At 45.6% G+C, this 25969-nt stretch overlaps 1 long non-coding RNA gene across 1 annotated transcript in view; it reads left to right on the top strand.

Moving 5' to 3' along the window:
• Positions 1–294: 294 nt before the first annotated feature.
• Positions 295–25969, top strand: part of LOC118529728 (uncharacterized) — a 57687-nt gene continuing 32012 nt past the window's right edge. Inside the window, exon 1 of the long non-coding RNA XR_004914266.2 lies at positions 295–433. This is a non-coding gene — a long non-coding RNA (uncharacterized LOC118529728). The remainder of the gene's footprint in view (positions 434–25969) is intronic.

Genomic DNA, 25969 nt, shown 5'->3' with positions numbered 1-25969 from the left:
TGTTCTACCAATTAAGGCCAGAATTGCCAGTTAAGACAAAATACATAGGAAAGAGAGGAGGCGGTGAGGAAGTGGACAAAAGCAATGGAGAATAAAGTTGAAAATTGCTCATTTCTTCCTCTTCACATCATTCTCCTGGCAGCCATGTTAGTAGAGGAGAGACAGAGGTTTGCATGATGGAGACCCAGTAACTTACCAGGTTTGAATCCCTGGGCAGTCTTGAGTACCGTAGCGTACCCCTTATCTGTGGTTTCACTATCCACCATTCTGGTCTCTGTCGTTTCAGCACCCCCCCCCCCAGGTCAACTCTGATCAGGAAGCAGATGATCCCCTTCCTGCGATACCACCAGAAGGTTGGTGGTAGCCTAATGCTGTGTCATGGTGCCCACATCATTCCCCACACAGGCGTTTTATCATCTCACATCACAAGAAGGTGAGTGCAGGACAAGAAGATATTTTGAGAGACTGCATCCACATCACCTTTATTACAGTATTTTGTTGTAACTGTTGTATTTTTTTTTTTTTTACTAGCTTTTGTTGTCGCTCTCTTACTGTGCCTAATCTATCAATTTGGCTTTATCATAGGTACGTACATAGAGAAAATAACATGGTGAATTATAAGGTTCCATACTAGCCTCGATGTTAGGCATGCACTGGTGTTCTTGAGGGTATATCCCATGGATACCGGGGGACTTTTGTAAAACTATGTAGGAGGCAAAGTTTATTATGTGAGCCTGTCCTCTTTCCATCTTACAGTGGTGCTGCTCAAGTTCCAGGGCACGCCTGGGCTCCTCCACGTGCAACATTACTGGGTAATATTTAGAGAGGTTTACTATGCTGGCCACTGTTCCAGGTGCTTTCAGTGGATCATCTCGTCATCATCTTACAAAAACCCTAAAAGGAAACTCACACCGTCTTCATTTATAGATGAGTAAGCTGAGGCAACAGGAAAGTATAGGACGTATCTGAAGGTCACACAGTTACCGAGTGGGACTAGGATTCAAATCCAGACAGTCTGACCTGGGAGCGTTTTCACATTAATTAACATATTCTGTGTTCATTTTAGAACACCTGGAAAATATTTTAAAAACCTAGAGAAGGGGGCGCCTAGGTGGCTCAGTTGGTTAAGCAGCTGCCTTTGGCTCAGGTCACGATCCCAGCATCCTGGGATCGAGTCCCACATCCGGCTCCTTGCTCAGCAGAGAGCCTGCTTCTCCCTCTCCCTCTGCCTGTGCTCTCTCGCTCTCTGTCAGATAAAGAAATAAAATCTTAAAAAAAAAAAAAAAAAAGACCTAGAGAAGGAAATAAAACCATCTGAGCCTTCGACTACTCTGATAAAACCACAATTACACCATTTTGTTGCATTTCATTCCATTATTTCATCTAAATATACAAATGTACTTTATATATATTGCTGAGATCATGCTTTAGATATATGGTATCTTACTTTTTTTTTGCAGTCAGCCTTCTAGTGAACATTTTCCCATGCTATTTTTTTTTTTTTAAGATTTTTAAAAAAATTTGTTTATATGAGAGAGAGAGCATGAGCAGGGGGAGTAGCAGAGGGAGAGGGAGAAGCAGACTCCCCACTGATCAGGGAGTCTGATGCGGGGCTCGATCCCAGGACCTTGAGATCAGGATCTGAGCTGAAGTCAGATGCTTAACTGACTGAGCCACCCAGGTGCCCCCTCATGCTCTTGTTATAAGTTCTTCTCTTGGAATTAATCCTGTGTAATTAACCATTTCCCTATTGTTGGACACGTAGGGTATTTCTAATATCTTCACTTTAATGGTGGAATAAAGGCCTGTTTTGCTTCAGGGGAAAAAATGAATCTTTTTAAAGTATAAAGGCAGGAAGGAGTGGCATTTTGGGGTCAGAAAGTCCTTTGATCCAGATTTATTTTCCTTTTTCAAATTGTCATTTTCACTATTTACATTTTCTAAAGCTTCGATTCTTCAAGTCTGCTTTCCTTTTACGACTGTACTCATAGACCAGAGTAATTCAGCCTTAAGATGGACTGACAGTCTGTATAGCAAATCTTATTCAAAGGCTACAGTGGGCTTCTTTTGATGGCATATTTCTTGGTTTTCTGGAAAATCTTTAGTGTTCAACTGTCTCCAGTTACATTTGTGCTGTACACCCCAGGGAGCTCCTTATTTTCAACTCAATCATACACCTGTTGTTTGATACCTGTGTGTGTGTGTGTGTGTGTGTGTGTGTGTGTGTTGCACTGGATATTCAACTGGCCAAGGGGAATGAGCCCAGTCACACACAATTCTCATTGAGGACCTGTGAGTCTAGCCAAGGATGAGCATGAAGAGCAAGGATTATGACTCTAATGATTAAGTGCTGTGGTACATATGGTTAACGGTCGTAAAGGGTTATGGGAACGCAGCTTAAGAAGCATGCTTCCCAGGGAGAACAGATTTCAGCAAAAGCTATGAATAAATGAGATGAAAGCTTAACCTGGAAAAATGATTACGAATTTTGGAGGCAGATAAGGTAGGCGAAGGGCACACCTTACAGAGGGACGATTATTCGTAAGCCCCACAGAGGTGGGGCTTGTTCAGGATACACATCTAATGCAGGATGGGTCAGCAGAGGATGGATAGTGGTTAAAGAGGAAGGCAGGAATGCATCACGGAGAGTGAGTTGCCAGCTCGAGGGGTTTTGATTGTATCTGTAGATGTCGGTACACGGATGAGGCATTTAAGCTAAAGACATGATCTCAACTCTCAGGAACTCACAAGCTCGGGATGGGCATCTCAGGTACCCGTTGGGCTACCCTTATTCATCTTCCCTTCTGTCATCTTCCTGTTTTATAACCTCATTCCTTTTAAATGCCCTGGCCTCTGGAAGGTCATTCGAAAACTTGACAATAGCTGAATATGAAGTTTCTCGACTCTCACTGTCCAGTAGAACCATTTCGGACATCTGCAGTTAACCCATTCATGGCCTGCAGCATTGTAGCCTACTCTGGAGGACTCGGGTTCCTTTTTGCCTTGGGTATGTATTACTTAGGTTTGGTCAGCTGCCGTAAAAACCACACCCACAGCTCAGTCCCTTAATGCACTTGCTCCCTCCCATTTTAGTCTAAAGCAGACCAGGGCAGAGGCGTGTGGAGGAGTGGGATGTCTGTGGTCTGTGCAGTTAGTTGTTCATGGTCCCAGCCTTCCCTAGGAATTCCATTCATGGTTCACTGGCCAAAAGTCAGTCTCAAGGCCAAACCTGATCTCACAGAGGCTGGGAAGGTGGCCCCCAGAAGAAATGATATCTGGTTTGCAATTCTTCGTGTGAGATGACAAGGTCTGAACTTGTGTGGAGTTACCATCCCAGATGCCATCTCTGGGTGGAGCGGTTCACTCTTCAAGTGGCCCGTTACAGTGTACAGGGATAGGACTATAGTTACGAAAGTCTTTTGCTTCTAAGGGAGGCATCTCCAGAACTATAAGTCAGGCTTTCTGGTTTGGGGATAGCCCATGCTCACAGCTCTTTAATAGTTTATGAAGTTTAGCTAGTTCAGTTTGGGCTGATAGTCTGGCATATGTGCCCAGATTTTCTTTTTCTGCTTTTTTATATGGAACTTATTTTTTATCTTTGTCCCTACTTGGTAAAGCTCTTACAGAGTAAAGGTGTTTATGCCTTCTCCTTTCCCTCTAATGGAGAAGTGGTGATTGTGAATCAGCATTCAAATTGTAAATGCAAAATAGAATATTCTATCAAAATAGTTTTCTCTCTTAGTTTAGTGCCATCTTAGAAGGTAAATCAGAAGCTGCTGAAAGGCTGAAAAACCGTAAGACAGTGTGCTCAGACTACATTTATAATAGAAGAAACTGCAAAAATTATCTTCAGTTTGATTTTATTTATCTTTATAAAAGTGTGACTCTGTTGTGCTTTTTGTTCTAATCTCTGTATATAACATTTGCTGTTTTCACCCTGTCCCCCACCGAATGGATCAGTCTGTCATATAAGGCATATTCTCTTCTGTTCTGTCACCTCTACACCTGCCTTATTTAATTCTATGCAATCAGAAATGTGTTATGGAGAACATCATTAGCACTGCCAGCAGACCAGCAATGAGGCAGCGTGTGTGTGTGTGTGTGTGTGCGCGCGCGTAAGATGGAAGAGATGCTTCTGGGTAAGGAAATACATTTTAGTTTCAAATTACACAGGAACTGCTGTAAGCCCCAAAGATAGGAGTTAGAACACAAAATATATTTTGTTAATATCATTGACAATTAGTAGGTATTTTTTTGGTTTCTCCCTTTATCCCCACCACCCCCTCCCCCTCCTTCCCTGATAGCCCATCCATCAGTCTAGGACATTCAGAGTAAGAGACGAGGCTCTGGGCAGCCCCCTGGCCACCAGGTGAACTTCCTCAATAACTTCCCCAACTTCAGATCTCAACTCAAATGACCCTGCCTTGAAGAAGGCTTCTTTGACCAGGGAGGCAAGGCTTGGTGCCCCTGCAGTCTGCCTCCTTAGCATGCACATTCCCTGCCCAATACTGATCATGCTGCATTGCATCATAGTACTCTTACAATTATCTTCTGGGAAATTATCCACTGTAATCGTAGCATCTAGCACAATTCCTGGCACAGGGTTAACAACCAAGATCTGAATGAATAAATGAGTGAATGAATGAATGGTGTAAACAGGAGAGCCCTTAGAAACAGGCGCACCTGGATTTCTCCTGTAATTCTTCTGGTTCATAGCTTTAGGTTTGTGGGCAATTAATTGAATCTTTTTATGACCCAGTCCCCAGAGCTGCACAGTAAAGGAGGTAGGTCCTCATTGTAGGACCTACTTTGTTGTTCTGAGGATTGAATGAGCAAGACCGTGTACATACAGGAGAATTCCCATCCCGAAGATACAAATGTAGTGTCAGTTCTGTCATCCATGGAGAATGGTGGAGGACTTGGAAGAGGACAGTGACAGAATGAACGTTGTGCTTTGTGAAAGATGAATCTGGTGGCGGGTGCAGAAGAGATGAGGAAAGGGAGTAGAGAAACTGCTGTGCGATTCTTCGTGTGAGATGACAAGGTCTGAACTTGTGTGGAGTTACCATCCCAGATGCCATCTCTGGGTGGAGCGGTTCACTCTTCAAGTGGCCTGTGAATGTGACAACTACTCAGTGAGCTGCGTCACTGAGCTCTTGGCCATTTTGCCAGCAGGTGCTGACTTGGGTTAGTCAGGCTCCCAACCAAATGAAGAACAGTGACTCACTGAGACTCTTGTAAACAATGAGTTTATTTTAAGGATATCCTTCAATTGAAACAGGAAGGCTGTGGGGATCCCAGACAGTTCTCTCCTTCTTGACGTTCACCACTTTACTGTCGTGGTGTGTCTGCTTCTCTCTGTAGACTTGCTCTTTTATTTCTCCCTGGCGACTTTCTAAACTCCTCGAGTCCAAATCCCACAGGGCAGCTCTGTTTGTCTCGGTCACCATAACCCATGTAGAGTGTATTTTGTGCTAGACCAGCTCATGGGTTCTCAGCGTGGCTGAGAAAGAACATCTTTTGGGTCTTTTCTCTCCCTGACGATGAAGGCCACTGGGGTAAACTAGAAAGGGACTTGGGGATGGTAGATAGCATGACTGGCTCGCCCAGATGGAGTAGTTGAGAAGGCAACACAACTTTCCTAATGCTATTGGAAAAACTGATCCTATCTGTTAGCATGAACATGGGCCTGGTATAATGGTGGGGGCCCAGTGACATAAGCAAGGAAAGGAACATGGTTTCAGGATCATCTGAAAGAACAGGCAATAGAAGATCGTCAGACAGAAGACTCCATGAAAAGTGCATTTAGTAATTTAAGAAATAATTATTGGTGCCTTCCATGTGCCAAGCACTGTACCAGGTGCTAAAGATACAGTAGTGAACAAGCCAGAGTCCCTGCCCTCATGAAGCTTACCCTCTAGTGTGGGAAGATAATGAAAAGGCAAGCAAATAAATCTGTGATATAATTTCAGGTGGAGATAAGCCTATGAAGACAAACGTAGTGGCATAAGGGTCTCCTGGATGTGGTGGATCACTCCCATTTACTCTTCCTCATGAACACAAAGATAGACTGTATTTTCCAACCTCCCTTGCACTCCAGCTGTGACTATCTGAGTGCGTTCTAACCATTGAAAGCTGGGAAGACATGATGTGTGCCCCTTCCAAGCCTGACCCATAAAAACCTCCCACTTGTGGTCCTCTCTGCTCTTCCCAGTTTGGCTGGCTTGGAAAAAGACAGCACCTCGGGCAACCCTGGGCATCCTTTGTTAAAAATCGTGGAGCCATGGGATGGGATACCTGAATCACTTCGTGGAAGGGAGCTTCCCTGCTGGACGCCTCCCTTATTCGTTGTTACGTGAGTGAGAAATCAACTTGAATTTTGTTAACCCAGTGGTTCCCTTAACCAGCAGTGTCAGCATCACCTGAGATCTTGTTAGAAATGTAAATTCTTGGGCCATACCCCATACATATTGAATCAGAAGCTTGGACTATCTGTGTTGTAACAGGTCCTCCAAAGGATTCTGATCCAAGCCAAAGTTTAGACCTGTTCTAAACCATGGAGCTCCTGGGGTTTATGTGTTACACCAGCTAGCATTATCTTAACTAATAGAATGATTCGAGTGGTGGGGTGGGGTTAGTAATTTGAAATGGAGTGATCATGGAAAGCAGTTCTGTGGGCTTGACAATCAAGGGAAGGAGGGGCCACAAGAAGATGTGGGGAAGATCATTTTAAGCATTGGAAAGCAATCGCAGTGAACTTGAGGGAATAAGTCTGGCGTAGTTGCAGAACAAAAAGGAGACTGATATGGTCAGAAAAGAATGATTATGGGAAAAGGGCAGGAGACGAGATCAGAATGGAAAGCTGGGACCAGATCACAGTAGGTCTAAGAGACCATGGAAAGCCTTAGATCTCTTCTAAGTGCAGTGGGATTTATTTGTTCAACCAATTTTTTTTTTTATTGTGGTAAAATATACACAACATGAAAGTTTACCATTTTAAACCACTTTAAGCATACAATTTAGTATAAGCATTAAGTGTATTAACAATACTGTGCAAACCATCATCACTGTTCGTTTCTAGAACTTTTTCGTCATCCCAAACAGAAACTGCACCCAGTAAACAATAGTTCCCCATTCCCTGTTCCCTTCCAGCCCCTGGTAACCTCTCTTCTACTTTCTGTCTGTATGAATTTGCCTATTCTCAGCTCCTCATGTAAGTCGAATCGCATAGTATTTGTCCTTTTATGTCTGGCTTATTGCACTTAACATTAGTGTTTCAAGGTTCATCCATGTTGTAGCATGTGTCAGAACTTCCTTCCTCTTTAAGGCTGAATAATATTCCATTGTGGGGCTGTATCACGGTCTGTTTATCCATTCTTCTCATGGTGGACACTTGGGTCCCGCCCCCCCCCTTCAGCTATTGTGAATAACGCTGCTATGAACATCAGTGCACAGTTATCCGCATGAGATTCTGCTTTCAGTTCTTCTGAGCCAACAAAATGTGTGTGTGCTGTACTGCTGTGTACTGAGAGCGAGGAGGTGCACAGGGTCTGACCTGGGCAAGGCACTCATTCAGGTTATTAGGAGTCAAGTAAAGATCAGTTGGGATCTTTTGGAGTGGTAAGGTATGCTCATGCCGTGCACCTCGGAGGATCGCCAGCTCGTGTCTGGGACAGTCTCCCAGAGGAGGCAGTGCTGACTCAGTCTGAAAGAAAAAACAGAAATGAGGCAGGTGAAGAAGAGATGGAGGGGTGTTCTCGGGAGAGGGCAGAGCACGGAAGCTGAGGCCCGAGTGTGTAATCCGCTGGAGAAGCCCGGGCTGGCTCAGGGTGCATGAGGCACTGAGGGTAAAGTGGGGGCGGCAGTAGATGAGGCTAACAAGATAAGCCAGGGCCTGGCTGCAGAGGGCCTGGCAAGAGATGTTAAGGAGCCTGACAGTAATCCCTTAGGGCAGTGGTTCTTAATCTTGACTGCACTTGAGAATAGCTCAACAGCTTTCAAAAACCTCCAGTGTGGATCCTGAATTCCACCCCCATACATTCTGGCTTAATTGGTCTGGGCTGGGGCCAGGACGCTGGCACTTCTGACATTTCCCCAGGTAATTCCAGTGTGCAGCTGGGGTGGAGAGGTATTGCCTCAGGCAAGGGGAGAGCTTTTGGGAGGTTTCAAGCAAGGGAGTAACAAGATCAGATTCTTTCCTAACCGCCTGCACATATTTCAGTGTAAAGTGAATTTTATGGCTGATGAGGCCTCCTTGGGGAAAGAGGCCCTTCTCTGTTCTCTGCGACTCAGTTTGTCCCACTAAACTTCACTAAAATGAAGATACTCCTTACATACCTCAAGCGCTATTACAGAGATTGCATTTCATCCCTGCTCAGAGCAGATGGGGAGTCTCGGTCCTCTGGTCAAAGGTGACAGCAACCGAGGAACCGTAGGCGGGGGCCCTTGATGCGCAGGGTCGCCGGGCGGCCATGGCCAGGGCCACGGGCCACGGGCCACGGCACTGCGTTCACCTGGGAAAGACAGCAGCAGCCTCCCAGTCGGCGTGGCTAAGGCTTCTCCTGAGCAGAGCGCTGGCCGGGGGTCGGCGGCTTCTCTGGCCTTGGCACTCTGCTGGGATCAGAGTCTTGTTTCCTTAACGGGAGACTTCCTGATGAGCGGGATGAATTTACAGTTTGTTTGACTGGAATGAAAAGCAAAAGCTGATGCAGCTGTGCGTGATAAGGATGAGGGAGCGCGAGCGGGACGGCACCTGCCCGCTTACTTCATCACAGGCTCCACGCTGTGGCAGCAGTCCTGTGCTGTTTGCTTGTTTCCATCTCTTTCTGGAGCACGAATCCCATAGCAGAGCCCTTCACCTGCTCCCTTCCACCCCTTCCCAGGAGCGGCGTGCGTGACTGGGTTCAAATAACAGAGTAAGAAACCTGACGCTGCGTTGGATCTTTTCTTAGGACACAACAGCCCTTGATTTGGGGGGATGGGGGTGTCTTTTTTTCTTCACCTTTACCACCCCTGAGGGCCTGAACCATGCCTGTGGTCACTTTGCGCTTTGAGCCCATTAGGTGGACAAAAGAAAGTGTGTTCGGTTGCCTGAGGGTCAGTTAGAATCGATTGTGCTGGGGGGTGGGGAGGAATGAGGATGAACCTGAGGAGCCTTGACACTGAGAGAGAAATGCAGGGGGGCAGTGGGTCTCTTAGAATGCAAGTTAACAGAAAGATCTGGCCACTGTCCTGTGTGGGGGACCATTTTATGTTAAAGTCTGTCCCAGAGGGGTGAAACTGCAGTCCTCTCCTACCCCATTGATAGAGCCAAGCTTGATGTGAGGTGGGGCACCCAGAAACGTCGGCACATTCGGAAGCATCCGCCAAAGTCTTGCTTGCATATCCTTGACACTGCATTCTGAGGTCACACGGACAGTTGACATCGTTGCACACCTCTGCTCTATTCCATTTCTGTAGGCAGTTGAGTAGTTGTCAATTGGAGGGGGGGAGGGCTTCTAGATCCAATAGCCTAAATGTTAAAGGGTGCAATGTTTTTGTTCTCTCCAGATTGGAAACTCACCTTGTTAGCTGGATTTATTTTTAGGTTTGGTACCATTCTTTCCCAATAAGCTGGTTCTCCGTTACTTTAAAACAACACCACGGGGTTAATAGTGCATTCAGGGCAAGTGTTTGAGCCTGTGGCTGTCTCTGGGACGGTCCTGGAGCCTTGGCCCAGCAGGGGGCCCTGTGATTCCCAACCTCAGTAACAGGGCCTGGCCATGCATGCATGCTCAGATGACGGGCCATCTGTGCCCTGCCTTGCGCCAACTCATAAAGTACCTCTCTTTTGACAAATTAAAGGTGAGGAAGCCTCAGGCTTCCTAGCTCCTTGTGAATGTGGAAATCAGTCCCTTTGAAGTCCGGTGAAGGTGAGGAAATAAGAGAAAGTGTACCCAACATGTCTCATCAGTTCCTTCATTGAACCCTTGTGAGGCAAGTATTTGTATCCGTATTTTACAGATGAAGGAATGAAAGCTTCACATGACTGAGTAACCTGCCCAAGATCACACAGCTAGACTGGAGGCACCCAGAATTCAAAGCCAGGCATGAGTGCTGGGCTCTATGCTTGGGTTTCTCGAAATGTCAGCTATTGACTTTTGGGGGTGACAATTCTTTATTATCTGCTCTGTGCCCTGTAGGGTATCTAGCAGGATCCCTGGTTTCTATTCTAGATGACAGTAGTACCTCATCCCCCCACCCCAAAGGTAACAACCAAAACTGTCCCTAGACATTGCCATTTGCGGGCAGTTGGTGGGCAAAATTATCCCATCCCCAGGTGAGAACCACTGTCCTACGTTAATATGTACGTTTTCTCAATTCTTACAACAACCCTGTACATCAGGTACCATTTCCTCTTCATTTTTCAGATAAATGTTCAGAACCTACAGAAAGTGTGAGTTGACCAAGGTCATACAGCTTGGATGAGTAGGTTGGGAATACGTAGCATCTGAGTCTCTCCTTTCTCCCTGGGTACAGAGTGTTGGATCCTGTATTAAGACCAGGCAAGTGTAACACCAAAGTCATTTTTTCTTTGCCACTTTACCAGGCATTTGGAAAGTTTAGTGTTTGTGGAAATAAACCAGAGAGCTTGTTAAAATTCATATTCATGATAGATTCAAATCAAGTAGACCTGTTGGGGGGGGCACCCAGGAATGTGTATTATAAAACACACCCACCGCGATTTGGGGCTGCTGTGGTTCAGGGAGCCTGAATTGAGATACACTGAACACTGTGATTGGCTGTGTTTGAAGTGACCCTAAGATAAAAACTGAGGAGAAAGAATGGAGGTGATTTGTGGAAGGGGTTTGGGATGAGACCTAATGTGTAAGTACTTTGCAGAATCCGGTTTAATTGCCAGACTTGGAGGGTGATGAATGTGTGTAGTACTAAGTGACCCGCAGTGCCGGCTGGGATAAGGGGTATCTTCTAGACCTTGCGATGATACGTCCAATGCTTCAAATCCCATCCGCCCCCTAATGTTGAATCCCAAGGTTGAGTGGGCTGCCTCGTTTGGAAGCAGTGCATCCTGAAATTCTAAAAACGGTTACAGTTAAACAAAAACAGCTGTGTCAATTTCCAATTTCCGCTCTATTCAGATTCACACTCTGCCTCCTCTCTTCTCTCAGAGGCTCTGGGAGGGACACGCATGCGCGCACACACACACACGTCCACACGGGCACGACGCGCACGCACACACTGTCGCCTTTCTCTCACTCACACTTGACTTCATTTCTCCATGGAGAGGGGACGTTTCTAGTTTTCCAAAAAGGAATCACAATCAAGAGAAGCCACAAGAGCCCAGACTACAATAAAATGCTACAATATGCTTTCAAGCTGGAGCAACTAAAAAGCTGGGAAGGGAAGGCGGCAGCATAATGCCTATTTTTATCTTCAACTATCATCTACCCACTTGTGGTTTCATAGCTGTCAGGAGGCAGAAAAGGACACGTAATCAGCCCACCGTTCTCTGCTCGCGTCCTCCATCCGTATGACACAGATGTGGGTGTGTGTGCACATACACAGACATTTTACAACTGTCAGAGGGTTCGCCTGAACTCACACTTGAGGCCAGGTGGTTTTTTTTTGTTGTTTGTTTTTTTAGAACCTGTCCTTTTGTCCATTATTTCTTGGCAACCAGAAGGTGAAAAGCAGGAGATTAAAACCCATTCTCTAGATGTCAGAGGCTAAGGAACTGCTACTTACTACTAGTATTATTTTGCTCTTTCTGCTTTATTTGTATCGCTGCCTTCGTAGTAGAAGAGGAAGTAGTAGTTTGGGGGTTGATTTCTGCGTCTGTTGTCTATTCTTTGCTATTTTCGGTGGTTACTGTCCTGTATTGCTAGCAGAGGGTATGGATGAGGTTGCTCAGTGTTCCTAAGCGTCCTCACAGATGAGTCCCAGGAGTGACCTCCTTTATGGTGTGCGGGTAGGATTTTTTGAAAGTCTGATGCCCTAGCATTTTCCCTTTACTTCCTGGCAGATAAGGGCCTTAAAATCTTCATGGAGAAGCTCCTTCCCACCCCCTGACCCCCAGGCTTCCCCTTTCGCTGTTGCAGTGCCATCTCAATGTAAATGGAGGAGCCGGGAGTAAGTTTGGTGCTAATTCTTCAGAGTCATGACACCGGGAATTACGTGGAGCTCAATCTGAGTGCTGCCCTGCCTTTTATTAGCCACGTGAACTTGCGATTGTTGTTGAATCTTTCAAGGACTCAATTTCGTCATCTGTGAAATAATACCTTTATTGGGTCGTAGTAAGGTTCAAAGTGTGAAAACACTCTATAAACTCCGTTGTGCCAGATAACCGCTAGCTGGCTGTCATGAGCGTCAAGGGCGGCCGAGGGGTGGTCCCACCTTTCCGAGAGCTGAAGTCACAGGAATCATCTCAGCTCCCTGGGGCCCCAAACCAGTTTCTGCAAATGAAGTGCTGTGATTGTCGAGTGTGGTTTTTGCTCCGTGCTTTACCCCCGGCCTGCGTGCAGGGCCCGGCCCGCGCCACACAGTCAGTTCTTTGTCTGAGAGCTCATTAATGCAGCCACCCCTTGCACAGAAGAGCAGCTGTTGGGTGGCGTCTAGCTCACTGAGCGGGACACACAGGTACTGGGGCTGCGATTAAGCATTTGCAAGACGACAGATTGCCTCAATGAAGTGTCCATGTGCTTCTCCATGATAATGCCTCAGGTTGAGAAAAAAAAAAAAGCCAGGACCCACCAAAAAGCGTTCACAGATTGGAAAGTGCACAGTTTGGGGGTGTTTAGCACTTCAGCACATGCTCTGTGACTGTGCATTCAAGGCAACACGTCAGAAGAAATTAGTCTGCAGCAGGCCACATATGTCAGCCAGCTGGTGGGGGCCCATGCCTGACACCCAGGCTCGGGACTCCGAAGAAAAGGCTGCTTACCTTAAAAATGCCCTTGAGTTGAGCATGTTGGCGAGATTGTCCAGGCTCTCCCGCTCCGGTCGGCTGTTGCTGAGTGCGCAGCACGAGTGTGGGTAAGGGAGAAGTGGGCAGTACCAAGGAAAAGAAATGGAACCCCGGGGCGCCTGGGTGGCTCAGTCGTTAAGCGTCTGCCTTTGGCTCAGGTCATGATCCCAGGGTCCTGGATCAAGCCCCGCATCGGGCTCCCTGCTCCGCGGGAGGCCTGCTTCCCCCTCTCCCACTCCCCCTGCTTGTGTTCCTTCTCTCGCTGTGTTTCTCTCTGTCAAATAAATAAAATCTTTAAAAACAAACAAACAAAAAGAAATGGAATCCCGTGTCATTTACTCGGAGTTAGGCAGTGAGAGATGTGCGCCGCACATGTAACACACTTAAGATGACAGTGCTGTCAGGAGGGCAGAATGGATATCTGAATTTACAGATGGGGAGCTCAAAGCTCAGAGACGTCACGTGGCTTAGAAGTCCTCTAAGGAGAGAGTCCCCCCACAGAGGTCTTTGAATCTGGAGTGTACTGACGCTCCTTCTCTTTTATGGAGCACGTGCCTCTGAAAGGGATGAGGTTGATTTCCTTTTTGAACACACATCCCAGTACTCACATACTTGACCGTCATCCTCAAGGCAGAAACTCTGACAGGCGCTATTCTACGACCAGTGTTCACGTTCAGACCTTGTTGGGTTCCTGTTCGGGAACGTTCCTTCCTTCTTCTAGAGACTGAATAACAGTGAGTTATAGCCTCTTGCAGGTGGGTTTGTCACGTGGTTGAGAGAGTGATTAGGATTCCGTTGTGAAAGTCTAGGCAGGAGATGAGCTAAGGTCAAGGGCAGCGGTGGTAGGGGCAAGGGCACACGTGAGAGAGAAGGAAAAAGACGCAGTGAGCACTGTAATAAGAGGGGGAGGGGAGGAGCGTTCCCTGCTTGGGAAGTGGTGTGGACGGTAGCACAGCTTCCTCAGTGAATATAGAAGGAAGAGGAACAGTTTGCTTGAGAGAGTGGGGGTTCGGGTTGGAAAGGGATCAGACAGAATGTGCTCCATTTAAGACTACAGGCACACTGCTCTAGGCTTGGAAGTCAGGAGGGAGTTCAGAGCTGCTCTTAGGGTTTGCAGTTGCTCAGTAAGTGATCAGAGGAACCATGTGTGATGGGTAATGTTGTGTGTCAGCCATACTGGACAAAGGGATGCCCAGATTGCTGGGAAAGCATTATTTCTGGGTTCCTTTGTGGAGGTGTTTCCAGTTGAGATTAGCATTTGAATCAGTAGACTGAGTGAAGATCACCCTCACCAATGTGGGTGGGCACTGTCTAATCTGTTGAGGGCCTGAATGGAACAAGAAGGTGGAGAAAGGGCGAATTCTCTCTCTCTGTCTCTCTCTTTCTGTCTCACCCACTCCACCTCCCTCTCCCTCTTTCTTCCTGACCTGGGACGTCCACCTTCTCATGCCCTCAGGCATTGAAGCCCCTGGTTTTCTGGCCTTCAGATTCCAGGACTTACACCAGCTGCTTGTACCCCCACCACACACTGTCCCCCTATCCAGGTTCTTAGGCTTGTAGCCTCAGACTGGGAGTAACATATTAGCAATCTGCTTCTCAGACCTTCAGACTCTGAATCACACCACCAGCCTTCCTGGGTCTCCAGCTTGCAGACAGCAGAACGTGGGGCTTCTCAGCCTCCGTCACTGCATGAGACACTTCCTATAATAAATCTCCTCTTATCTATATCTGTATCTATCCTGTTGGTTCTGTTTCTCTGGAGAACCCTGACTAATGCTCCATGAGAGCAGATAACGATGGGGAGAGTGAAAAGTGAAGAGAAAAGAACACTGGAACTTAATGCTTTAAAGGGTGTGAAGAAGAGGAGGGATGTTAGTGACTCTTGAGTAGCATCACCCCAGTTTCAAGCATATCCTTGCAGACAGCTTGATTGAAACGGACGTAAATGTGTGAGAAGAGGAAGAGGAACGTGATCATATTGTTTAGGCCAGTCCTCTCCTCCAGGTTTGGTCTTAGGAAGATCGTCCAAGAAGGCGGGCTGATGCCGAGTGACAAGTCAGTTGCTGACAGGCCTGTGTGCACAACACAGACACATGCACAGTGCACCCCTCGGCCGCACAGTCAGATGACTTGGGCTACACAGGCTGAACTCTGCTTTTTTTTTTTTTAAGATTTTGTTTATTTTAGAGCTAGAGAGAGAGCCCACATGTGCGAGCAAGGGGAGGAGCAGAGGGAGAGGGACAAGCGGACTCCCTGCTGAGCACAGAGCCCAACACAGAAGTCTACCTCACAACCCCGAGATCACATCCTGAGCCAAAATCGGGAGTCAGACGCTTAACCGACAGAGCCACCCAGGTGCCCCTGAGCTCTGCTTTGAAGGATAAATTTGGGAGAGAAAAATTCAAGCAAATGTTCCATCCTGCTTTGCCTCGCTCCCGACTAGCCTCAGTGTGTGGAAGGAAGGAAGACTGACATAGAGCAACAAGAGTGAGGCGTCAGCCGTGGCAGCCAGTCCTCCTCTTCGGCAACGCTCAGAGAGTTCTTCCTTGTGCTGAATTAACTGTCTCTTGCTTGGACGGGGATGTCATCTCCCTAATCTGTGCGGATTGCGTATGTTATCAGGGGCCGGTGCTAAAGGAGCTCAGACGGGAAGACAAAAGGCAGAGCGAGACCTCAACTCTTTTTTTTTTTTTTTTTTTTAAGATTTTATTTATTTATTTGAGAGAGAGAGAGAGAATGAGAGCGAGCACATGAGAGGGGGGAGGGTCAGAGGGAGAAGCAGGCTCCTCACTGAGCAGGGAGCCCGATGCGGGACTCGATCCAGGGACTCCAGGATCACGACCTGAGCCGAAGGCAGTCGCTTAACCAACTGAGCCACCCAGGCGCCCGAGACCTCAACTCTTAAACACCCATGCACACTTGGGCAAGTGACTTCAGTTCTCTGTGCCTTACCTGCTCCATGTGAAATGAAGGCTTTGGACTGGTTTCCTCATTTTGTCCCCACTGAGACGTCAGACAACATGTGTGAGGCTTAATAGAGCCTGTTCACACATGCACACATACAGACCTCTTCATACATCTGTTTCACAAACATCCCATTCTCACTAATCTGAAGTTACCTACACAAGGTCACAATAAGGCCGTGGTCTCTTTATTCGCTGAGTCACAAAGGATCTTACCTCCACCTGTTCCCCAGATTTTCCCCAGAACACCTCCCCACCTCCAGGCTTGCAACACTTGTGGGAAGGAGTTCTCCTTATTTGTTGCCTCTTTCCAGGAGAATTGACAATCTGACGCAGCCCTTAAGTCCACAGCCATCAATGAGGACATCTGGGCAAGTAATGAGATTCGTGCCGGAACCCGGAAAGTGCCAGGCCGCATGCTCCTGCTTTCCCAGGGTCTAGCTTCAGTCCCCGGAGACCTAAGTGTACGCCTCCACAGCTTCTCTTTGTGGACGTGGCCCTATCAACCATCACGTGTCATTTCCAACCTCTGACCCCTTCACACACTTTCTTTCAGCCACCCTGGCCTCCTTGCTGTTCTTGACTTTGCCAAGCATCCTCCCACCTCAGGGCCTGGGGACTTCGTATGTATTCCGCACGGAGTAATAGCTACTCTGGTCCAGTATCACATGGTAGCACCTTCATTTCTCTTAGGTCTCTGCTTACATGTCACTTCCTTAGAGAAGCCTTTGCTGAAGACCCCATATAAAATACCAACCTAAGTATCTTGTTTTCATACCTGGCTTTATTTTCTTCATGGTATACCTGACGTTGTTCTCTTTTGGTTATTGGCTCTCTCTGCATGCTAGAATGTGAGCTCCAGGGACTCAGGGATATTGTTCATCGCTCTGTCCTCAGCACCTGGAACAGTACCTGGCCCAGGGCAGGTGGGTAATACATGTTTTTCAAATGAATGAAAGTCTAAGTGAGCAAATAGGGTGCATGTGTGGCTCCAAGAGTTGTCTCTCTTGGTGATACACTCTTTGACCTCATTCGTGTTGTAATTGAGAAAGAAAAGAGTCCTATTTTCGTGGAGTTTATATTCTAGTGGTAGAGGCAGATTTTAAAAGTATGTACAGTCTTGGGGCACCTGGGAGGTGCAGTTGGTAAGCATTCGACTCTTGGTTTCCACTCAGGTTAGGATCTCAGGGTCATGAGATGGAGCCCCACATTGGGCTCTGCACTCAGCAGGGAGTCTGCTTAAGATTCTCTCTCTCCCTCTCCCTCTGCACCCCCCCAACTAAATGAATGAATCTTTAAAAAAAAGTATGTACATTCTTTAATTTCAGATGTCAGTAGGTGATTTGAAGAAAATAAAGCAGAGAAACGGGAACACGTGGCTGGGTTGGAATGACGGAAATTCTCTTACGTGGGGTGGTGAGGAAAGGCCTCTGGGTGAGTGAAGAACTGAGGGAATAGCAGGTGCAAAGCTGCTGAGTTGGGATAAGTTTAGTGTATTTGCGCAACCCTGAGCCAGCGAGGCTGGAGCTTAATGCATGGTAAGGAAAGCACCAGGTGCCTGGACGGGGGGCTGGAGGTCCAGTCATGTAGGATCTTGCAGGCCCCAGTGAGGAGGTTAAGACTTTATTATAAGGGTCATGAGAAGTCATCCCTGGAACCAGGTTGGCAGGTCAGAGGTGGTTCCCATTCCAGGATACACAGCATATACCTTGCCTGTAAGTCCACTGAACTTGCCACGGCTCTTGGGTCTGGTCACATAATCAAGAGCCCTGCCCTCTGGAGAATTTCCTTTCTGAGGGCGCATGATGTCCTTTTCCATCATCTGCTTTTGGTTACAACGAGACAGGCCATCACACGAGTTTTTAAATAAATATTTTTGACATTCACCTGGGAAGAGTCGAAGTCCCAATCCTCATTTCCCCCTTAGCACCAATATGTAAGGAGGGAGGTGATACTTCAGTGTCTATAATGCAGACCATGCTATTGAACTGCCAAAAATACCAGTTTGTGCTCATATAAAATGTTCTTCATCTTTCTGGATCTCTCTGGCTCTCTCAGCTCTAAATGTCTGTAGTCTTCTGCTTTTCTGGAGAAGACCCTTTCTACTTCCTGCATTGGGTTTCTAGTATAGGATTGCTTACATTTGTCTACTGGTTCAGCAAATTTCCATGATTTCAAGGCACTAATAAGAACTTTCTGGCACAGGAATTCTAGAGATGTCCAGTTTATGGAATCTCAGGTTTGGAAAAATCCTTAAAAGATTTCCACCTTTAAATGCTGTTTCTAGTAGGAACAGGTTATTGGGGTAACTGGGTGGCAAGTTATTACCATTTTGCTTACTTCTTAAAATCTTGTTATGCCTCTACTTTCATACTCTTTCAAGTGGTTGATCCAGATCCATTGCATTGTAGCCAACTGCCCAGTGGCACATGGGGCTGAGGTGGCCTGGCATTAATCCAGAATAGTGGCAGCTCTCTCAAAATCTACAGGGGAAAAATTACCATTTTAGAGAAAATAATTTCCTTAAAATCTTCTCCCAAAATTCATTCTTAAACGTTGATGCCCGCGACCGCTTGTCTGGTAGCAAGCAGTGGCAGATGACCAAGGAAATGAACAAACAGCAAATGAATATTAATGGGAAAATTCTGAAACAGTTGATCATGCCTAGTTTGACAGCTTGTTTCTTTGTGGACATGTGGGCTCCCGGTTCCACATATAGAATTTTTCTCCTAGTAAAATTGTGCGTGCTTCATCTGATGGAGCTCTCACTACGGTGATATTTTAAGGTGGTTGGCAGAGCAGGGCGTTTTGCAAAGAGCATTCTTTATCCTGGGTTCTCCTCTTCCATAACTTTGAGAACCATTCTGTTTTAGCGATCAGCTGAGGTCTGTCTCTTAGGAAGTCCCCAGATCAGATTCTGCCTCTCAGTCACCAGAACTTTAGAATGTTTTTGCCAGTTTGTACAAGGCTATGTGAAGATGTGGCTACTTCACAGCATCCAGGGGTGGAAGTCCATGTTCATTTACTCATGTATTCAGCAAACGTGGCCTCCACTGTGTTGTGCTGAGTTGTCAGCTTGAAATCACCTTCATGCACCCCTGAGGTCTTGTGGAGGAGAAGCTAGGAACCGTATGCCCCAGGATCCCCTTCCCTATGCGGTTCCAAGTTGGAGTCTGCCAATGAGAACTACCCAGGTGAGATTTAGGAGATGGGGAGAAAAAGAGGTCATGTAGGTTGGCAGTTTAGGCAGATGCACGGACAGGTGGCTGACTCAAGCCTTAAAGAAGTTTCTGGCAAGCTCCTGTGAGTTACCTGCTTTGTGCTCCAGTCAGTGGAGATAATGTGACTATTTCTGAGTCTTTGATTGAGTGTCGCCAGCTGATCAAGGCAGCAGGGGCTTCCTGGAGGTTCTTGACTTTGCAATAGCTTCTTGGGAACCACCTGTTTTCACTGCTGCAGGCAGAGATTTTCAGCGATGCTTATCAGTTCTTTGCCAACTGTTCCAATGATTGTCCAAGCTTCTGAATGTCTATATTCAAACCCTGCCTATTTGGAACACTCAGGAGATTGGAAGTTTAGATACTGGGGTGTGGGGTTGGTCCTATCAGCCATTTTGACTGCTGATGACCTCCACAGTCCCACAGGATATCATCCAATGGGTCAGATCCATCCTTCGACCAGCCTAATAATCCTCTTTGGCAGCACCATCTTTGTGAAAGACAGTCTCTTGCAATCACGTAAATCTCGAAGGACTGGGGAAGACATTCATCTGCTCAGATTTGACATCCTTGGACTTATCAGACCCCCCTTGAACCTGTTTACATTTTCAGTGTTACTAGCACTTGGGAAATAGTTCCACTTGCCTTCCTTTATTTTTCCTTTTAACTATCAGCTTTCAAGTCAAACTTGGCTGGTATCACTTTAACAGTTCTTTTGAGACTCTGAGTTAAATAGAAGAAGCATGGGCAAATCAAACTTTTTCCTAAGAATATACTCTTGCCCAGTATCTGGGTGAATTGTGGGACTTAAACCCTGATGTAACAGACATCCACAGCTGCCTCCAAGTTCGCTCAACGTGCACTTGATCATATAAAAATATTGTCATCTTAGCTGTTTCACAGAGAAAAAGCAGCATAGAAGTTCAAACAAAATAAATTTTAAAATAGATGGAAGCAGACTTGAGGGATTAGTTCTGTCGCTTGAATGTTTAATGGATGTAGGTAGGCTCAGAGAGCCAGCTGGGTCCGTCTCCACTATCAATGAATCCTGCTGAGTGGGGACCAAGGTCTCTGGTGGATCAGCGTCCGGGATGGGCACTGATGTTGGCATTTACCTCCGTCATCTATGCTCTGTGGCTAACAAGCCCCCCTCTCCTGATCAACACACTCTTGACATGTTAAAACATTCCGCCAAGTTGTAGTCAAGTCCTATTTTATTCCATATTTAAGGCCAGTGTTCCACTGTTGGATCACTTTTACGGCTCTACCAGTTTTAAAAATGTTGAAAAGCTTTCTTACTAGTGGGCAGTCACTGCTCTGAGTCTTTGTTGTGACAGACTTGGTCTGCATCCTGTGCTGGCCACTTCCAGCACTGTGACTGTGGGCACTTGAATCTCCTTGGGTCTTAGTGCACTCGTTTAAAAATGGGGATAATTCACTGGGCGTTTGTGGAGATCAAATGAGGTAAACATAGATGCAAAACACATTATGCTGAATTGATAGCTAAAACAAAGCCACGAAATAAGCAACTTGCTCTTCAAATTTCGTATTTTAGGCAGTGTGAAGAAGAGGCTGAGCAGGTGCTCCTGGCCAGTGGCATTCTTTATATTGTGGTATTTTTCTGTTAGTTCCTGGGATGGACTTTTTTTTTTTTTTCCTGTATTAGCGTACTGACTGAAGGCCTTCATGTGCTATGAAGGTCATGTCCCAGGACAAAGGAAATGAGATCCAGTGCTTTCCCTTACCACTTCTAGGAAGAGATGACCAAGGAGAATGGACTTTTTATTCCTGTCCTGTGGCCTGGAAATTGTGCTAGGCCTCTTCACTTTCCCCAGTGCAGCGAATCCTTGCCAGTACCACAGAGACACATAGTAAGGCAGGTGTGCAAGCTCTTCCTCAGGTGACCCCTCCCCCAGTCCCACAGGCTGTCTTCCATGGCTGTTTCTGGAAATCAGCAATGGGAAGCGATGCCCTTTTAATAGTAAAGGTTGCATCAGGTGGTCTTCTGAGTGCCTCTTGAATAGTGAAGCTCTTTTCCCTGTACTTTAATGTTTACAATATATGATCCTTGTCTTTAAAGTCCAGGTGACAAATAAGAGTAACCCCAAAGGCCAGCACAGGTTGCTTGGTGGAGGCTGCCCATCTATTGTGCTTTCTTAGGATTCTAAGGCTACAATTAAGGCCTTGATTGATTAACAATATCTGTAATGGGTACGGGAAGGGATAAGCACACTGTATCTATAATGCATTTTCCTACCCTATTTTATAGTCTCTTTGATTCTTGTTCAGACAGTTACTTTGTTTTTTAAGGTACAAAATGGCAGACTGAATGAATTGGGGGAGCTTTTCTTAGGAAAACGATAGAACACAAACTAAAGAGATACCCATTCCTAAGCAGAGTGTTTTATGATTTCAGATTAGAGGGTATATTGTCGTATGCGCAAGATGGTGCTTATGTCCAAAGGCAATGAAAAGAAAAATATGTGTTTAAATGTACATAATCAATATGCCCTAACTTTTACCTCTTTCTGCTAAAGTAGGGTATATATGCCTAAAATTTGCAGTCTTTTTTTTTTTTTTTTTTTTTTTTACTTTCCTCGGGGGTATTTGCATGGTGTTCTCTCCCACAATGGGGTGCATTCATTTCTTCCTTTCCTTACGTCTGTAGCCCTCTGCCTACACTGACGTGCTGGGAAGCCACTTAATGGTATCTTGCTGCTATAGGTACCCATGGGAGAAATTGGATGTTTGTACCAAGGATGCCATCTCCTGATGCTCCAAAAGTGTAAATCCTCCAAGGCCGGTAGAAGTGCTCTTCAGCGGGGAGACGGCCCCCACCTTCTTCTGTCTGTGTCATATTTCGTATCCTGTGCATTAAGGCAGCACTGAACCTAATGAACCCACAACTTCTGCTTCTGCTTCTGCTTCTGCATGCAGACCCTATCACACAGGAGACTAATCACCCAAGGGACTGGGTGAGGTCTAGAGGCCATGCTAGGCTTCTGTCCCATGGGTGTGTCCACTGTATTTCTTGCAAAACTACTGGTGCAAATTTCCAGTCGATGGGTCTGTCTCCAAGGGACATTAGCACTTGGACAGTTAGAGTTCTTTGATGTTTTGGATCATGAGTATTTCGTGATTTCAGGTTTTCTTTCTAATTCCTCACAGCCATTTTACTTTCAAGTAAAATGTGGGTTCTTACATAGCATACTGGAATATCTGGAATAGCTGGGGTGTGGAGGGAAGGTTTGGCATTTAGATTAGACAGTCTTCTTTCAGATTTCATTATATTCCCTTTTGTTAATTTCTATAATTTGTTAATTTTTTATTCATTCATGTATTCAACATTTATTGAGCTGCTCTGATGTCCCAGAGAATAATACTGAGTCCTGAACTGATAAATATGAATACTACAATCTTTGCCTTCAGAAGGCTTTCACAGTTTTGCGGAGAATGGGAGATAAACGTGAACCTGAAATGCTATCGATGAGTGAAAAATGGAAACATGAAAGCATTTTATGTCTAGAGAATAGCCCTAGGGAGGAAAAGCTTAATCTCAGGCAGATGAGGGAGAATAAATGACTTTAACTTTGCCACCCAGCCCTGGACGCCAGTCTTTATGGGCTGGTGTGGACTTCACCCAGCTCACAGAGGCATCATTAGCGAGCACTGGACTGCCAGTACGGCTTAAAAACGAAAACAAATTTAACAACATCCTGAGCTGGAGGAAATCTTAACTGAAAACTGCAAGCAATAGCTGCCTTGGCATAAGCTGTGTGGAATCTTAAAAGGGAGCAGGTTTTGAGGCCAAGATTTATGTTCAACAGCTAATGCTTTAGAGACAGAGTTATATGTAGAAAAGCTGACTGTGTTTGTCCCTTATGGATGCAAATAGGCACATCTGTAATCCAGGCTTTATTTATTTATTTATTTATTTATTATTTATTTATTTATTATTTTTTATTTAGATCCTGACCTATTACAAAAGGTGAGCGTAAGCCTAACCCAGAGTACCAAAGAAGGGTCTGTCTCCTCACCCCATTGCAGGACTGCAATATGGGAAAAGAGGAACAAGGACCATGAAAGTCAGTTACCAGCTCGCCCCTAACTGTAGGGGTTGGTTAGCTGTAAATGTCAATAGTCCTAATGAGGACTGTGGAGTAATTTGTTAAATAACTGAGTGAGCATGCCAGTCAGAAGCTGCTGGATGAGCGTGCAGCATCAGTTAGAGACAAAGGAAATCGCTTGCTTTTCTCTGCATCGAGTGGGCCCTTGGAGGCTCAGAACTAGCTGGTCCAAAAAAGCAGAGAAAGCAGAAGAAGGATAGGGGGTAGATGAGACAACTCAGCCTCCTGGAAGTCTCAGGGGCGGTAAAGAAAGAGACCCCTCGCTCACGCTGGGAAAACACACAGGACCTGAGCTGAGGGTGGAAAGAAAGGCCCGGGGTCCCCAGGGAACTTGACAGAGCGCATCTGACAGCCAGACTGAGTGACCAGCCTCACCATCTGCTCCCACACGTCTCCCCCCAACAATGGGGACTTCTGCAGACCTTCTGCCCCCTCCCCTCCCCCACCTGCAGCATGCATTTAAATGAGGCCCCGCAACTGGGGTGGGGGGGGTGGCACTCCCATTGTGATCTCTCACACCAAGGGAGCCAGCCTAGCGCTCAGAATGGGAGGCCTGAGGGGGGAGAGGTTAAAATCTCAGCTGCCCAGAGAGATGATTATGGAGCTGCTCCCAAATTAAGCTGCTTCACTGCTGGTACTTGGGCATGTGTTGGGATAATTGTGCTTGAATACTTAATGCTTGATTGACTTGGCTGTTTTGTGTTTGACCATATTTTGAAATGCGATCTCACTGTTGGGGTAGGCAATTAGCATCGAGCCCACGGGGTTGGAAAGAGTGAAACTGAGTTGCTTCTATGGTGATTTCTGCTTCTTTCCTGGATTCAGCACAGAAAGCTGAGTGTTCTGCTGGGGCTCATTTGCCTATATTTGGATCATCTGGAATTTTGATCTTAAAGAGGAAGTCTCTTCATCCTGAACGTCAGTGTGGCTGCCAACTTTGATCTTTGCGCCTTTGGTTACAGCAGAGAGTTTTGCCTCCATTCCAAGTGACCTTTGTTCCGGTTCAGCAGTGGAAGAATGAAATAGGAGAGGAGAAGTCAGGGCTCAGGAAAGGGAGATTCTTGCCGGCTATTAGAAAGGCGAGGACAGAATGTGAGTGATAAGTTATGACACAGGATCCAGAATTTCTACATGGCAGTCTGCTGAGTGGCTTTGGTGCCCTGTCTTGTTCAGTTCAGTGGGTATGTCTTAATCATCTTTGCATCCCCAGCGCGCAGCACAGAGCCTGGCTTTTAGTAAGCATTTGGTATTTATATTTGTGAAACAGGTATATTAAAGCTAGCACAATTTTTAGGAAAACAGAGAAGGGCAATTAGCCAATTTTTAAAAAATCTGTTTAATTTCATTTTCAAATGCTAATCTTGAGCACCACTCAGGCTGTGTCCCATATTATTGGAATAAAGTGTTCCAGTTAAGAATTATAAAAGGCAGACAATGTATCTCACAGATTCAAGATCACTTTTGGGGTATTTGACGCTACTGACTCCCTATTATAAAGGAAGGCCAGGTTTCTACGCATTGAATCCCATTAAAAGCAGCACAAGTAGGTACTGATTTATTTAAAGAGAAGAGGAAAATTAACTATGGAATAGTCAGATAACTTAATGTGTCTCACTAATTCCTTAGAGGAAGGTGTCCATTCCATAAATGAATGCATCACAACCCATTTGTTGAGTTTTATGAGAAAAATAAGAACCAAGGACTAATTAAATGTATTATGAAACCTAAGTATCGGGTATTTATAGGACAACTCCCTGAGTGCAGAAACTCGTGGGCTAGGTCTAAGGCCAAATGTTGATATATGCATGCGGTTGCAGTCTCTGTATTGCCTTGGACCTCTGAGGACTAGGTATTAGTGAAATGAAAGGGGTCACTGACTTTGGCTCAGGGGTGTGAAGTTCAACAGATCTGGGATATACAAACTCCATTTATTTGTAAATTGACCATGAGCATCCCTTAATCAAGGCAGGACTCCTATGTTGTTCTCATTGTTGTTACTGTTTTGAATTAAAAATGAAGAACGATTCTTGGATTTGCATTTGTTCTGTGTTCTTAACTCATGAAAGACTTTTTCCTGTCCTGGATGTTTAATCAACTCTTTCAAAATCAGTTATTGAAAAAAAAAAGTAGTTATTGATACTTCTGTTTTTGTTTCATCTGTAAAATTTCGATTTTAATAGTACCTACTTCGTAGAATTGTTGTGAAGATTAAATAATATATGGAAAAAGCTTAAATTGTGTCTGTCACCTAGTATTTACATATATTTGCAATGATAACATTTGCAATTATTTGAGCACCTTCTTGTTTGTCAAGGATGCCGTCTTATTCATATTTCTTTTCTGTTTAAGTATGTATGACTCTGCTTAAGAAGACTGTAGACTTCTCCAAAAGATAGTGCAGACAAATTTATTATAGTAAATACTTTTGTAAGGTCACATAATGAAGTATAATAATTCTCAGTCACTGCCCTAAATTTGAAATTCTAATTATACAATTATCATAAATTCCTAGCAGCTGGGGAGTCTGGGTTAAGTATTAACAAGGCTAAGTATTTTAGTGCATCACGTAAGGCAGAATAGAGTAGTGAATAAGCAAGTGGGTTTGAATCTTGGCTCTTTCAGTTATTAACCTCTTTGAGCCTTGAGACTCTTGTCTTTTAATGGAGTAATAATACCTACCTCACAAAACTGGTGAAA

The sequence above is a fragment of the Halichoerus grypus genome, chromosome 14 (genome assembly GCF_964656455.1).
Source record: "Halichoerus grypus chromosome 14, mHalGry1.hap1.1, whole genome shotgun sequence".
NCBI lineage: Eukaryota > Metazoa > Chordata > Mammalia > Carnivora > Phocidae > Halichoerus > Halichoerus grypus.
The sequence above is the reverse complement of the archived record's forward strand: the minus strand, read 5'-3'. Positions and strand labels throughout refer to the sequence as shown.